Below are 16854 nucleotides of genomic sequence, written 5' to 3'. Positions count from 1 at the left end.
TTCAATCCTACACCGAAGGTTGACATATTGAAATATTGAAAATCGTGTGCACTTCCTACAAGTGCACTAATTGCCTCCTGTGAATTTTTTTACACTGCTGACAGCTCATGAAGATTTAACTTAAAGGAAACATCAAACTGAAGATGGTTCTGCTTGAAAGACTGTTGTCTCTACTTTGGCTTCAACTTTTTATTTTGTTTGAAATCCTCTGGCTTGGACTTTGCCTGTCCTCTTTGTTGATCCCTCAATGGCCAAAGTATTTTCTGCTGAAGAAACATCTTTACTGATGGGCTATGCCTCTAGTGAAGCATGGCTGGAGTGTGTGTTAAGTTTTGTATCTTTTATTCCAGGTAGTTTTCTTTGTATAACATCTCATGGATGAACCTTTACTGTCTCTGACCTGGAATATACTCCACTTCATTATGGCTGAAAATGTGTTGCTGGAAAAGCGCAGCAGGTCAGGCAGCATCCAAGGAACAGGAAATTCGACGTTTCGGGTATAAGCCCTTCATCAGGAATCCTGATGAAGGGCTTATGCCCGAAACGTCGAATTTCCTGTTTCTTTGATGCTGCCTGACCTGCTGTGCTTTTCCAGCAACACATTTTCAGCTCTGATACTCCAGCATCTGCAGACCTCACTTTCTCCTCCATTTCATTATGGCTTAGCCAACAGCTGCCAAAGAAATCTATTAGACAGGAATGAAAAAGGCAAATTTACAGCAGCCATTGCGTCCTTTTCCGAGAATCAAATATAACAGATTGTCATGCCTATTCTGCTAAACTTCACCTGGTGCAGATTTCTGAACATTAAAGTAAACGTTTCTGATATGTGAAACAAAATGAAAATGCTTAAAGCTGTTAGGTCACTGCACAGAGGACTCTATAAATATTCACAGATAAATAGCACTCATTTATCACTATATTGAGATATGAAGGCTGTCTCTGCAAACTCAGTGGATACTCGGTCAAATGAGTGATCATGATGTATGTGAGCCTTTATTTGTTTAGGGCTTGGACAAAGGTGCCCTCAAGAAGCTGCTAAATTCTCCTTTTCTTACAAGCACTTGGTTTCAAGTTATCAAAAGTTTAATGGTGTTAATATTAATAGAATTTGTAAAATACGACTGTTCTTTAATAACTGTTTTTTTGAGGAGGGAATGAGGGGGACAATAATTGGTAAGGGAGTGTTAATAACTTTGAGGAACATGCATTCATGCCAAAAACCAGCAGTTACGGTTCCCTTTTTCAACTATATTCAATGGATGAATGCTGCTTTTTTTCCCTTGAGAAACTTTACTGGATAACAATGACTTATACTGCTTTTCCAGTACACAAGTAAAAGATGTTTGATGCTCTGTGCCTTTCTTTCGTCTGTTTAATTTAATGTAATTTTGTAAACTCTGTACCTCAAAAATTACAAAATGGATTTCCTGCCGACATGACCTGGGACCCTATTTGTAGAACATACAACATTAGAAACCACATCATACATCTTCAGGACTAACCATCTATTACTTTCACTTAATGACAGACCAGCATCCCTCATTTGCAAAAAACGGCACCAGTTAGTCTGTGTTAGCTCATATATTTTGGATAACATTTCAATGAACTCAGAAACTTGTAAAATTCAACCATGACTTGTAGACTTCTCACCACATTACTAATGTGAAGAACTGGCAAGTTCTCTACCTTGTGACAAGCTCTTCTCTGACTTACCCATCTTCCTGTTAGCAAACTGCATGTACACTTTCAAACACGTCCATCATTTTTTGTTTTACATTTTCTTACTGTTGTTTAGTATTATTAAACTAGTGAAGTAAAATGTGGAGTGTGAAAATTGAATTCAGATTATTTTCAACTCAGGAAAAGAATTTGATTTTTTTTATGTTGTGTGACTGGGGTTTAGCTGAACACTGGTGTGATCCAGTTAAAACATTGATTTTTCTCTTCTTTCTTTTCAGTGATGGTCTTTGCAAGTTTGTATGCATGCTGCTGCACTGAAAGAGATTTGTTTCTTTCTCACATTGGCAACGCACATTTCTCTCCAGTGCCCCACAAAAATAATTTCCGTCATAGAGACAGAGAAAGCTTACATTACTGAAGGAAGCCATTCAGCCCATCATGTCTGTGCTAGATGGAAAACTTGACAACCCTAATCCCTCTTTCTGACTCTTCATCTGAGAAGCTGTGCAGGCTGTGGTTGTTCAAGGGCACAACCAAATAATTTTTAAAGATGACGATTTCTATCTCTACCATCCTCTCAGATGGTGAGTTCCAGATCCTCACCATGTGGGTGAAAAGAAATTTCCTCAATTTTCCTTTTAATCCTTCTAGCATTGACTTGAAATTTGTGCCCCTTAGTATTGATCCACCAGCTAAGGGAACTGGCTTCCTCCCTCTTGCCAAGCCTCTTGTAATCTTACACATTTCACCTCATGTGCACCAAAGAAAATAGTACAAGCATACCCCAGTCTTTCCTGACAGCTGAAATTCTCTTTTTTTGTCAATAAACTTATAGATTGGGAAAGAGATACACCAACCATTGTTACCCAGCGAAGTTAAGGGCAGTATCAAATTGGAAGAAAAAAACATACCTACGTGGCAAAGATAAATGGGAAATCAGAAGATTAGAAAGGTTTTAAAAGGCAACAAAAAAATTAGTAAGAAGGAAAGAGAGAGGAAATAAACAATGAAGGTAAACGAGCAAGTAAAATAAAAACTGACAATAAGAGTTTCTTTAAATATATGAAAAGGAGGAGAAAGACAATAGTGAACACCTCTGAGAACAAGGCTGAGGAGCTAATTATAGGGAACCAGGAAATGCCAGAAGAGTTGAACAAGTACTTTGCATCAGTCTTCATGGTAGTCGCCACTATTAGCATTCCAAAAGTGCTAATAAAAAAGGGGCTAAAGTGAAGGTGAGGGGAGGGAAATAAGTACTAAGTAACAAGGGAAAAGTACTAAAGAAATTATTGAAGGCCTGGACCTGATGGCTTGCCTTTTAGGAATTTAAAGGAAGTAACTACAGAGCTCATGAAGCACTGGTAGGAATCTTGCAAGAATCCTTAGATTATGGAAAAGTCCCAGAGTTTTGGAAAACTGCCAGTGTACTGTCCCTACTCAAAAAGGGAGGCAGACAAAAAAAAGAGGTAAGCAATAGACTAGCTAACTTAAAATGTGTCATTCGGAAAGTGTCCGAGACTATTATAAAATATGTAATAGCAAAGCATTCAGAAATGCTAAATATAATCAAGCAGAAGTTAGCATGGCTTCATGAAGGGGAACATGTGCCTAGAAAGTTAATTATAATTCTTTGAAGAGGTAATAAGCAGGATAGATAAAGGGGAACCAGTAGATGTAATACATTTGGATTTCCAAAAGACATTCAAGAAAGCATTGAACATAAGGCTGCCTAACAACATAAGAGCCCATAGTGTTGGAGTTAGTATATTAGCATGGATAGAGGACTGGTTAATAAAGAGAAAACAAAGTTGAGATAAAGGAAGCATTTTCAGAATAGCAACTTTAAGTAGTAGAGTGCCACAAAGATCGTTACTGGGCTACAAGAATTTATAATAAATATTAATGACTGGGAGGATGAAAGTGAAAGTGCTATCACTAAGTTTGGGGATGACACAAAAATAAGTGGAAAGGCAAGTGGTGAGGATGACACAAGGAGTCTACAGAGGAATATAAACTGGTATGTGAATGAGCAGAAACTTTATAGATGAAGAATACTATGGGAAAATGTGAGGTTATGCACTTTGGCAGAAAGAGTAGAAGAGCTGACTTTACATGGGAAAAGACTGCAGAAAGCTGGAGCACAGATATTCAGGCTGCCGGTATATGAATTGCAAAAAGCTAGCACCCAGGCTCAGTAACTAATAGGGAAGGCAAATGGAAAGTTGGCCTTTAATTTAAAAAGAATGGAGAACAAAAATAGGGAGGTCTTGCTAAAACTAAAATTGTGAGACAACTGCTGAAATACTGTGAGCAATTATAGCCTCTTTATTCAAGCAGTGATCTGGTCTCCTTGGAAGCAGTCCAGAGAAGGTTCAGTGTATTGATTCCTGGTATGGAGGGACTTTCCTTTGAGTAAAAGTTGAAGTTTGGATCTGTGCTCATTGGAGAGTTTAGAGGATTGAGGGGAGATCTTGTTGAAACATGCAAAATTCCTATAGCTCTTGACAGGGCAGAAAAAAAGAGGTTGTTTCCCCTCGTGAGAGAGTCTAGGACTTGAGGCCTTAATGTCAGAGTAAGAGGTTGCCCAGTTGAGACTCATGTGGGGATATTTATAATTATCTGGACATATTCCCATGAGGGAAATATTTTTCTCTCCGAGGATAGTGAATCTATGGAATTATTTACAGCAGAGGGTTGTAGAGACTGAGTCATTAAGTATATTTAAGGCTGAGATAGACTGATTTCTCATCGCTAATGGGATCAAGAGTTATCGGGTAAAGTAGGAAAATGGAATTCAGGATTATCCGATCACTTCTGATTTTACGATGGCTGGAGAGGACACAATATGCCAAATAGCCTGCTTCCACTGAGATCAGAGTCAGGTGTGCCTGAGGAATCTTCCAGGGTAAGGGAAACAACTGGGTTTCCAAGGACATAAGTTAGCAGATAGCAGAGGTACAACTCTAATTCTGCTTGAGTTCACCTTCCCTCTGCCAATTAAGTGCTGTTCCACTAATCCTGTAAATTAAAACAGAATCAGTGGCCGCGGATTGGCAGCCCACAGAATTGAGGGCAAGTTACTGACATTCCTGGGAAATTGGTTGAGTGACAAACAACAGGGCTAATGGGTAGGTATTCAAATTGACAGAATGTGACTCATGATGGCCCACAAGGGCTTCATTATTCACATTATTTATTGACAATTTGAATAGGATGCAAAATCATATAACCAAATTTGCGGATGACACAAATTTAGGTGGCAATATAGATAGTGTAGATGTAGTATTGAATAATGAAAGGAAATTGATAGACTAAGTGAATGGGCAAACCTGTGGCAGATGGACCTCATTGTAGGTAAATATAAGGTTATATATTTTGGACCGAAAAGGGATAGACCAGGATATATTCTAGATGGTATGAAGTTAAATACAATGGATTTTCAAAGAGACTTGGCATTTCAAATGCATCGATTTTTAAAATGCCACAAACAGGTGCAGAAACTAATCAGGGTGGCTAATGTAATATCTAGCAGACTGGAGTATAAGGGCTCAGAAATTATGCTGCATCTATACAAAGCCCTGGGTATACCCTGCTTGGAATACAGTGAACAGATCTGGGGCACCACACCTTAGGAAGGATATATTGGTCTTTACAAGAATGATACCTGCACTTCAGTGGTTAAGTTATGAAGAGGGATTGTACAAATTATGCCTGTTTTCTCTATAATTTAGAAAATTAAGGGGTGATCTGATTGACATTTACACATTATTAACAGGAAAAGACAGGGTTGGAGATTCTATAACTGGGTGGCCTAAATCTAAAAACTGGGACCAGACTGTTTGGGAGAGATGAACAAAATGGGTGATAGAGGTTTGGAACTCTTCCACAAATACAGTTGATGCTAGATAATTGCTAATTTTAAATCTGAGGTAGATGAATCTTTCCTATATCCCACAATACTGCCACCAATGTTCGGATTCATTCATCCACCAATGTGTTAAATGCTTTAAACAGCTTCTTGTCACAGATGTATTGGTTTCAGTATAGCAGTTATAAATCCATGATTGATGTGGATTATATTGTTTTATTTCTATTTATGGTATTATGTGAAAGCCAAACTCAATACCATATATGTATACTTGAGAGCATTGTGATTCCTTACACAAGTTTAAAAAGATTTCGAAAACTAATCAAGTATTTATTTAAATTGTTCTCATAAGTTAGAATAAACTATTTCTTAATGTGGCACATTAAACTTGAGTTAACCTCATTTCTCATTTGGTGGGACATAGATTCCATAAATTAATTCCTTTTTCAGTGAACCTTTCAAAGACTCTCTTGGTTTTTTGAAGAGATTATAGTGGGTCGGTCCTGGTGAATCAGACATTCTTCTTTGGTTGCATCAGTGTTCAGCCAGTGTGATTGATGTTGTGAGGTTTGTGGGGTGACGTAGTGACTAAAGCTAAGTTTACCTGACAGTTATTTGTTCCGCCATGCTTCTCTGCTTAGCATCTAAGTGTAAGGAAGCAATGTGTTTCCTCAGGCTTCAGTTTGATGTATCTCACATACTCATTCTGATTAAAGCCAGTGTCACCCCTCTATCAGATGTTTTCCTTTCACTGAGGCTTTGCTTTAGAGCCAAGTACCATAAGCCTATTGCATTTGCATTGTATTGCATGTGCTGGCAAAATGGACATATTGCACCTTTAATGTGATCTATTCTGTTCAAGTGTGTATCAGTTTCTGTAGATTCTACTTTTCAAAAAAAAATTAATGAAGTTTTGACAGCCAGAGCTTCCTGCTTTCCCTCAAGTGATTTTCTTCGGAATTTTCCAGCTGCATTAGTTGGCACAATATAACCCTTACAATGTGCCTGTATGAGTTTTAAGGGTTATGTAATAGAATGTACCAATCACACTGCAGTTTATGTAAGTACGTTGCTTGTGGACCAACTCTTCTGATTGACTTTATTTAAGTTGAGGTTGAGGCTTGTTCCAAATTTGACTCCTCTGCGACAGGGGTTGCTGCTTTCATGATTCAAGATACATTCAAAAAGAACTTCATATACTGCCAGATATTACCCATTCTCAATGGTTCCCATTATCCTGAACTACATTCTTGGCAAAAACATACATGTTGTGATTTGGAAACCAGACTCACATAAATCTGAAAGATGAACAATTCCAATATAGACAATATCCATGAGATATAAACATTTTTGTCAATTTAACAAGATTCATGGATTAGAACAGCACATTAGGAAAGTAGAGTGACTTGGACCAAACTGTAAGATCTATCCATTTCATAGAATCCCTACAGTGTGAGAGTAGATCATTCAGCCCATCGAGTCCGCACCGACTGTCGGAAGAACATCTCATTCAGACCTACATCATCCCTGTAACTCTTCATTTTCCATCACTAACCCACCTAGCTTGCTCATCCATGGATGCTATGGTCAATCTAGCATGGCCAATCCACCTAACCTGCACATCTTTTGACTGTGAGAGGAAACTGGAACACCTGGAGGAAACCCCCACACACACAGGGTCAGTGCGCAAACTCCACACAAAGAATCACCTGAGGGTGGAATTGAACCCAGGTCCCTGATGCTGTGAGGCAGAAATCAGGCTTATGCCCGATACGTTGATTCTCCTCCTCCTTGGATACTGCCTGACCTGCTGTGCTTTTCCAGCATTACACTCTCAACACTGAGCTCCAGCATCTGCAGTCCTCAGTTTCTCCCAGGAAAGATCATTACCAAGTTATGAAAAGTCCTGTAGCCTTATCAATGCTTACTGTGATTTTTTTCTGCTGTTACATACTTTGAAATTTGTATTCCTACAATTCATCAACACTGTTTGCCCCACTACCCCTAGACCAAATATATTTTCCTGATACTTTGAACTCCCTGTTTGTGAAAATTTATTTCTCTAAACGGACTATCTAAATGCATTGGCATAATTTATAAGCAATCGCACTTAAAACTCTAGTTGTTTTCCATAAAAGTAATGAAGATTGAATGAAAACATGATTCAGGTCAAAATGATGAAAGGCGTAACCAACTTAAATGTAAACTGTTGATTTATCTTATACAGAACGAGAATGTATAAATGCATAACTAGAAGATTTAAATGCAAGCTTCACACACTGAGAACTGACTTTTCTCATGCCACAGAATGATGAATGTTATGAACGCTCATCAAAAAGAGTTATTGTTGTGTTGATTAACCACTTTAAATAAGCTTCTGGATGATTATGTAGTAAAGAGTAGGACTTTGGGCTACAAGTGTGAACTTAAAAGCTTGAATTTGAATAATAAAAACCTGAAAATAATTCTTGCGACTCAGGTGGTTTCCATAGGAACAACACCTTGGATGGCAACTTTGTAAATTTAAATTTTAGGCCAATGTAGTGGAGTACATTCTGAATTACTTTCTAACATGCAGTGGAATTTTACAAATTCTCAATTTAATATTGTATGACTATTTGTCTCCCTTGTCTCCCTTGTCTATTTGTCTCCCTTGAGAAGGTAAAAATGTTGGAGAAGTGCTTGATTTGGTAGAAAAGAGCATGTTTTAAAAGATGTTTAAAAGATCAGATAACCTCTTATTTTATTTTGCTCTTCTTTCTTGTGCTTTTATAAGTGATCGGGATATAAAATAATATGAGATACTTATTAAAATATTGGAAGTTTATTTGAGACATAATTGTGTCTTGAAATGTGCCATCACCACCATTATACTCATTGCTAAAGGATGTGCATCAGAGACCAAATACATTTGTACAATTTACTAGTCACTGAGCCCTGACCTTCTAAGGTATCCATACCTTCACTACAAGGAAACATGATATGAAGGTGGTGAATATTTACAATAACCACCAGAGACTGACAGTCACTGATGACCATGACCTCTTGAGGTTGAATGTTTGGAAGAACAAAGAACCTTACAGGACAGGAAAAGGCCCTGCAGCCTTCCAAGCCTGCACTGATCCAGATCCTCTATCTAAACCTGTCACCTATTTTCTAAAGATCTGTATCCCTTTGTTCCCTGTATCTGTCTAGATACATCTGAAATGATGCTATAGTTCCTGCTTTTACTACCTCCACTGGCAACACATTCCAGGCCCCCACCACCCTCTGCATAAAGAAATTTCCACGCATATCTCCCCTAAACCTTTCCTCTCTCACTTTGAACTCATGAACCCCAGTAATTGAGTCCCCCACTCTGGGAAAAAGCTTCTTGCTATCCACTCTGTCTATACCTCTAATGATTTTGTAGACCTCAAACTCTGTCTTTCTAATGAAAATAATCAGGTGGAGTGGCATTTTTGATAAGGAATAGCATTATAGCTTACTGAGGGAGGATATTCCCAGAAATACAACCAGGGAAATTATTTGGGTTGAACTGAGAAACAAGAAAGAGATAATCACCTTATTGGGATTGTATTATAGACTCTCTAATAGTCAGAGTTAAATTGAGAAACAAATTTGTAAGGAGATCTCCGTTATTTATAAGAATAATAGGGTGGTTATGGTAGGGGATTTTAACTTTCCAAACATAGACTGGGACTGCTATAGTGTTAATGGTTTAGATGGAGAGGAATTTGTTAAGCGTGTACAAGAAAACCTTCTGATTTAGTATGTGGATGTACCTACTAGAGAAGGTGCAAACTCGACCCACTCTTGGGAAGTAAGGCAGGGCAGGTGACTGAGGTGTCAGTGGCGGAGCACTTTGGGGCCAGTGAACATAATTCTATTAGTTTTGAAATAGTGATGGAAAAGGATAGACCAAATCTAAAAGTTAAGATTCTGAATTGGAAGAAGGCTAATTTTGACGGTGTTAGGCAGAACTTTCAAAAACTAATTGGGGGCAGATGTTTACAGGTAATGGGATGGCTGGAAAATGGGAAGCCTTCAGAAATGAGACAACTAGAGTCCAGAGACAGTATATTCTTGTTAGGTTGAAAGGAAACGCTGGTAGGTATAGGGAATGCTGGATGATGATAGAAATTGAGGACGTGATTAAGAAAAGGAAGGAAGCATATATCAGGTGAAGACAGGATGGATCGAATGAATCCTTAGAGGAGTATAAATGCAGTAGGAGTATACTTAAGAGGGAAATCAGGAGGGCAAAAAGGGGACTGAGATAGCTTTGGCAAATAGAGTTGGGGAGAATCCAAAGGATTTTTACAATTGCATTAGGGACAAAAGGGTAACTAGGGAGAGAATAGGGCCCTTCACAGATCAGCAAGGCGACCTTTGTGTGGAACCACAGGAGATGGGAGAGACACTAAACAAGTATTTTGCACCAGTGTTTACTGTGGAAAAGGACATGGAAGATATAGAAGTTGGGGAAATAGATGGTGACATCTTGAAAAATGTCCATATTGCAGAGGAGGAAGTCTTGGATGTCTTGAAACGCATAAAAGTGGATAAATCCTCAGGACTTGATCAGATGGGCCCTAGAATTCTGTGGGAAGCCAGAAAAGTAATTGTTGGGCCTCTTGCTGAAATATTTGTATCATCGCTATTGACAGGTGAAGTGCCAGAAGACTAGAGGTTGGCTAACGTGGTGCCACTGTTTAAGAAGGGTGGTAAGGACAAGCCAGGGAACCATAGACTGGTGAGCCTGATATCACTGGTGGGCAAGTTGTTGGAGGGAATTCTGAGGGACAGGATGTACATGTATTTGGAAAGGCAAGGATTAATTAGAGATAATCAACGTGGCTTTGTGTGTGGGAAATCATGTCTCACAAACTTGATTGAGTTCTTTGAAGAAATAACAAAGAGGATTGATGAAGGCAGACTGGTAGACATAATCTGTATGGACTTCAGTAAGGCGTTTGACAAGGTTCCCCATAGGAGACTGGTTAGCAAGGTTAGGTCTCATGGAATACAGGGAGAACTAGTCATTTGGATACAGAACTGGCTCAAAGGTAGAAGACAGAGGGTGGTAGTGGAGGGTTGTTTTTCAGACTGGAGGCCTGTGACCAGTGAAGTGCCACAAGAATCGGGGCTGGGCCCACTACATTTCATCATTTATATAAATGATTTGGATGTGAGCGTAGGACGTATCATTAGTAAGTTTGTAGATGACACCAAAATTGGAGGTGCAGTGGACAGCGAAGAAGATTACATCAGGTTGCAATGGGATTTTGATCAGATGGGCCAATGGGCTGAGGAGTGGCAGATGGAGTTTAATTTAGATAAATGTGAGGTGCTGCATTTTGGGAAAGCAAATCTTAATAGGACTTATACTCTTAACAGTAAGGTGCTAGAGAGTGTTGCTGAACAAAGAGACCTTGGAGTGCAGGTACATAGCTCCTTGAACGTGGAGTCACAGATAGATAGAATAGTGAAGAAGACATTTGGTATGCTTTTCTTTATTGGTCAGAGTATTGAGTACAGGAGTTGGGAGATCGTGTTCCGGCTGTACAGGACATTGGTTAGGCGACTTTTGGAATATTGTGTGTATTTCTGGTCACCTTCCTACTGGAAGAATGTTGTGAAACATGAAAGGGTTCAGAAAAAATTTACAAGGATGTTGCCAGGGTTGGAGGATTTGAGCTATAGGGAGAGGTTGAATAGGCTGGGGCTGTTTTCTCTGGAACATCTGAGGCTGAGGGGTAACCTTATAGATGTTTCTAAAATTATGAGGGGTATGGATAGGATAAGTCGACAAAGTCCCTTCCCTGGGGTGGGTGAGTCCAGAACTGGAGGGCATAGGTTTAGGGTGAGAGGGGAAAGATATAAAAGAGACCGAAGAAGTAACTTTTTTCATGCAGAGGGTTTTGCGTGTATGGGATGAGCTGCCAGAGGAAGTGGTGAAGGCTAGTACAATTGCAACATTTAAAAGACATCTGGATGGGTATGTGAATAGGAAGGGTTTGGAGGGATATGGGCTGGGTGTTGGGAAGTAGAACTAAATTGGGTTGGGGTATCTGGTCAGCATGGACAAGTTGGATCGAAGGGTCTGTTTCCGTGCTGTACATCTCTATGACTCTATTCAATCTCTATTCATAGCTCATGCCCTCCATACAGGCAACATCCTGGTGAACCTCCTCTGCACTCTCTCCAAAGCATCCGCATACTTGTGGTAACCTGGCGACCAGAACTGTACGCAGTATTCCAAATGCGACTGAACCAGAGTCCTATACTACTGCAACATGACCTGCCAACCCTTGTACTCAATACCCTGTCGAATGAAGGAAAGCATGCCGTCTGCCTTCTTGACTACTTTACTGACTTGCGTTGCCACCTTCTGGGAACAATGGACCTGACTAACTCTCTGTATGTCAATTTTCACCAGGACTTTTCCATTTACTGTATAGTTCGCTCTTGAATTGGATCTTCCAAAATGCAACACCTCACCTTTGGCCGGATTGAACTCCATCTGCCATTTCTCTGCCCAATTCTCCAATCTATCTATATCCTGCTGTATTCTCTGACAGTCCCCTTCACTATCTGCTACTCCACCAATCTTGGTGTCATCTGTAAACTTGCTAATCAGGCAACCAATAGCTTCCTCCAAATCATTTTTATATATATCACAAACAACAGTGGTCCTAGCACAGATCCCTGTGGTCACAGGTCTCCCTTTTGAGAAAAGTCTCCATTTTGAGAAATGAGCATTGGAAACATTGGATACAAATGAAAGGCTTAACTGGCCAAGAGATAGTTAAGATAAAACAGAGGTCATCAAATCATGCACTTTCACAAACCACTGTCTTTCTGCACAAGAAATGTGGCAGAGCTTGCCATGTCAGATTGAGATTCTTGACTCACACCTGAACCTAATACAGAGTTGACTACAACAGTGCAAACATCTTTTACATGACAGAAGGCTCTGATGACCTCCCCCAGCCCCGGACAGATCCCTGCTGACAAGCATAAAGGCGGCCTGTCTGTGTGTCTGCATTAAAGAACACCTCAGTGCAACAGTACTGACAGCATTTGGGTCTGGTTGAAACTCCAGTGCACTAACAGGTATAGATGCATTAAGCAGATGGGCGCTAAAAGAATGAGTCCGAAGAGAGTAAGTGAGCAGCCCTTTGATGCAGCCTGGTCCAATCAGTGAGCTGGGTGTCTGTCCCTGTGCGCAAAGTGTTCCTGCTCCAACCTTTCATTTCTAGTTGCTGTGCATTTTGCAATGTGAGAGTGTGTTTTTCAAGCAGCACACCACTGTATCATAGATGCCATGATGGTCATAAGGTGTTGGCACATGCTGGTTGCAAATGTCCGGGTACAGGTGGTGCATGTGACTGATCCCCATGGATTGTGGCCTGAGGTGTAGTCTGCTTGTTTGCAACATGGTGGCCTTTCAGTGCAAGTGGTGAGCTGCCAGACACTTGCTCTACTTTTCATGTTGAACTTTCTTGATGTCCAGTTTGTTTGGCACATTTGGTAAAATAGGAAGCTGAATTTTAGTGAGGTGAGTTGGGTCATCAACAAAGTGTTTAATAAATAATAATCCAGCTGAATTAGCAATCCACTATCTCGCAAGAAACTCGCCTCACTACTTACGAAAAGCATAACCAATATAGTGAGATGGGCCTCGCTAGATGTTTTGTCTCATTTTCCCACATGTCACATCATAAGTTTTGTTTCTCAGACCCCTTTAAGATTCTTCCCGAAATAACTATGCAATGAACCCTCATTCCAAAACAAATGAACTGACAACTGTTATTATCTGTTATAGTCTATCGCTGATTATAACCTGCTATAATCAGTGTTATCACTGTTATTGTTACCATGTGGTTTTAATATTATTTAATTAAATTACCTGCTCATATTGTAGTGAAGGACTTTAACAAGAAAACAATGATATGAACAACTTAAAAGTATGGTTTTTGCTTGAGACAGCACCTTAGTTATGATGAACATCTTCCTTGTTTTTCTTAACCGTTTTTAAATGTTCTGTAAACTATGTAAAATAGTCACTGTGAAATTGAATAGGAAATTCAGAAGAAAATTTGTTACCCAGAAAGTGGTGCGAATGTAGAACTTAATGTCACAGAGAGGAGTTGAGGCAAATAGTACAGATGCATTTAAGAGGAAGCTAGATAAGCAAATGAGGTAATTGTGTCTGTTATTGATAGAGCTTGATGAGGAAGGATGGGAGGAGGCTCAATTGCAGTATAAATGCCATCATGACTGATTGGCTAAATGACTAGGTTTGTGCTGTATATTCTTTGTAACATCATAATGTACATGAATTTTTTAATACAAACTTTGCTTTTATTTGAAATATGTACACTTGAATTATTTCACTCTGCGAACCACGTGGTAAACTTCGGCAGGGTTCTTCCACGTGGCTGCCAGATATTTGGTGAAAGAGCTACCACTGAATTGCTGCTGTAACTCCCGTCAGAACATCTTGCTGGAGTCTATCTGTTTGGATGTTGGATAAATGAATAGCGGATGATAAAATCAAAAGTTCATGCCAACTATTCAATTAAATATTTCGAATTCTAATTGTGGGTGAATTACTGGCAAATTACGTGTTGTGGGGCTTGAGCTCAAACTAATGATAACTCATGTTCTCAGGGTCAAAAGAACACAATTCTGAGACTTCCCTCTCAGCCGAAATGAAGCATTTGCTGCAAGACAAAGCAAAATTTCTGTCTTACAACATGTGTGTTCAATTCATGCTACAATTAAAAGTTTTGCCAAATTTTCAGTGTTTATGGAAAATTTTTTTTAGGAAATTATTTATAATGCCAAGATTGTCTAATGCATCTATGAGCTAAAATCCGATTATTTATTACATGCCAGTTCATTGCACAACATGATGGAGCTTGGTGGGGTGTTACAGTCCAACAGTAATTTCAGAATAGCAACCTTTTTGTCAGATAGTGTCTGTTTATATTGTAATGTCAATGTCCAGTGGTATAATAAGAAAAGTTGTAATTGGCACTGAGATTAATTTTTTAAAAAACTGTCTTGTAATTGTTCAATTGCCTTTTGCTCCACAAAAATAAATGACTTCTTATGTGATGAAGTAAAGCTGAAATGAAAGCAAGGTCTATAATTTACCCAACTGGAAAGATCTGAGAGTATTAGTGGCAATTCAAGAATTTGAAGATTGCATGTTCTGAATCTGCCTGGCTTAGCTCAGGCTGTGTTTTGTTTTAAAGAGCTTTTATAATGATTCTGCTTTTTACAAGCATCTTTAATTAGTTATGGCTTGATTGGCATAATAAGCTGAAAATAGTCAATGATGTAATGCTGTATCATATCGCATGAAGATGCGGCTTGTCTGGTTTAAAAATCTGCCACTTTAAAAAATGTCATGGTCCAATTAGTTCCTGCCTATATATTTTCTAGTCTTGAACTGCCAGATGCAACCAGATGATACTAAAAGTCTTTCAATATTTGGAAAGCACCATAGGGAACTGTAACTACAAGAACAATTTATTCAAGTATTTGAACTTAAGATATAAGCAGCATTGTTCCATAAAATTGAAAAAATGTCAGTGTCTTATTTTTCTTCTCAATATTAACATCTTCCCACTCAACTAAAATGGGAGAAAAGTCAAGTATCAGACATGCATTTCTTTCCTAATACAATGCTCAATGTTATTTCAAAATCAAATCATTTGTGGCCTATTTTCAATTAGTTTTTTTAAAGCTCAATTTTTAACATAAATGCTGTTGTATTGGAAACAAAGAAATCCAGAAAATGTGTGTTGGAGTAGGCCATTCATGCCTGCTCTGCCATGGCTGATCATCCAACTCCATACCCAGTTCCTGCTTTCTCCCCATATCCTTTGATCATTTTAGCCTTAAAAGCCTCATCTAACTCCTTCTCGAAAACATTCAATGTTTAAACTTCAGTCGCTTTCTGTGGTAGAGAATGCCACACACTCACCACTCTCTGGGTGAAGACATTTCTCCTCACCTCAGTCCGAAATGGCCCATAAACTGTAACTCCCAGGTTCTGGAATCCCCAGTTCATCTGGGGCATCTTTCCTGTGTTTACACTGTCTAGTTGTGTTAGAGGTTTACAGAGTCAGAGAGGTCTACAGTACACAAAAAGCACTTTCAGCTCATTGAGTCTGTGCCAGTCAAAACAACCACCTAACCATTCTAATCCCGTTTTCCATGGGGTCAGTTAGCTCAGTTGGGTGGTTTGCGAAGGCATGGGTTCAATTCCCACGCCAGCTGAGGTTATAATGGAGAGCCTTCTCAACTTTTCCCCTTGTCCGAAGCATGTTGACCCTCAGTTAAAACAACCACCACCAGTCGTCTCTCTCTCTCTCTCTGTAATGAGTGAGGTGCACTGTGGTCTGGTAAGACTGGTAAAGTTTTACCATTTTCCAACACTTATCCATAGCCTTGTGTGCTTTAGCATTGCAGGCACACATCTCAATACTTCCTAAATGTTATGAGGGTTTCGGCCTCTAACCACCCTTACAGGCAGTGAGTTCCGGATTCCTACCACTCCTGGATGAAAAATCTTTTCCTCATGTTCCCTCTAAACCTCCTGCCTCTTATCTTAAATCTGAAAACTCTGATCATAGATCCCTTAACCAAGGGGTAAAGTTTTTCCTGTCTACCCGGTCTATGCCCCTGATAATTTTATACATCTCGATCATGACCCCCTCTGTCTCCTCTGCCCCAAGAAAAGCAACCCCAGTCTATCAATATCTATTCATAACAAACACTCCCCAGCCCAGGCGACACCTTGGTAAATCTCCTCTGCATCCTCTTCAGTGCATTCGCTTACCTACACTAATGTGGATTCTAGAACTGCACACAGTACTCCAGCTTTGGTCTAACCAATCTTTTATGCAGTTCCAGCATAACTTCCTTGCATTTTAAACCTAGTCTTTGGCTAACAAAGACAAGTATCCCATATACCTTCTTAGCCACTTTATTACCTGTCCCGGTACCTTAAGGGATGGGTGTACTTGCACACCAAAGTCACTGAATTGTAAAATCCCCATGCAGAAAGAAACCATTTGGCTCAGTGACCCTCTGAAGAGCATCCCACCCAGACCATCTCCCAACCTTATCCCCACAACCGTCTATCAGAATCCAGCTAACCTGCATAACTCTGGACTCTATGGGTAAATTAACATGACCAATCCATCTAACCTGTACATTTTTGGACTGTGGGAGGATATCAGACCACCAGCAGGAAGCCCATGCAGATATGGGGAGAGTGT

The 16854-nt window shown here is 39.5% G+C and overlaps 1 protein-coding gene across 5 annotated transcripts in view; it reads left to right on the top strand.

Moving 5' to 3' along the window:
* Positions 1-16854, top strand: part of cmss1 (cms1 ribosomal small subunit homolog) — a 366499-nt gene that overhangs the window by 230162 nt on the left and 119483 nt on the right. The window lies entirely within an intron of this gene.

The sequence above is a fragment of the Hemiscyllium ocellatum genome, chromosome 12 (genome assembly GCF_020745735.1).
Source record: "Hemiscyllium ocellatum isolate sHemOce1 chromosome 12, sHemOce1.pat.X.cur, whole genome shotgun sequence".
Classification (NCBI taxonomy): Eukaryota; Metazoa; Chordata; class Chondrichthyes; order Orectolobiformes; family Hemiscylliidae; genus Hemiscyllium; species Hemiscyllium ocellatum.
The sequence above is the reverse complement of the archived record's forward strand: the minus strand, read 5'-3'. Positions and strand labels throughout refer to the sequence as shown.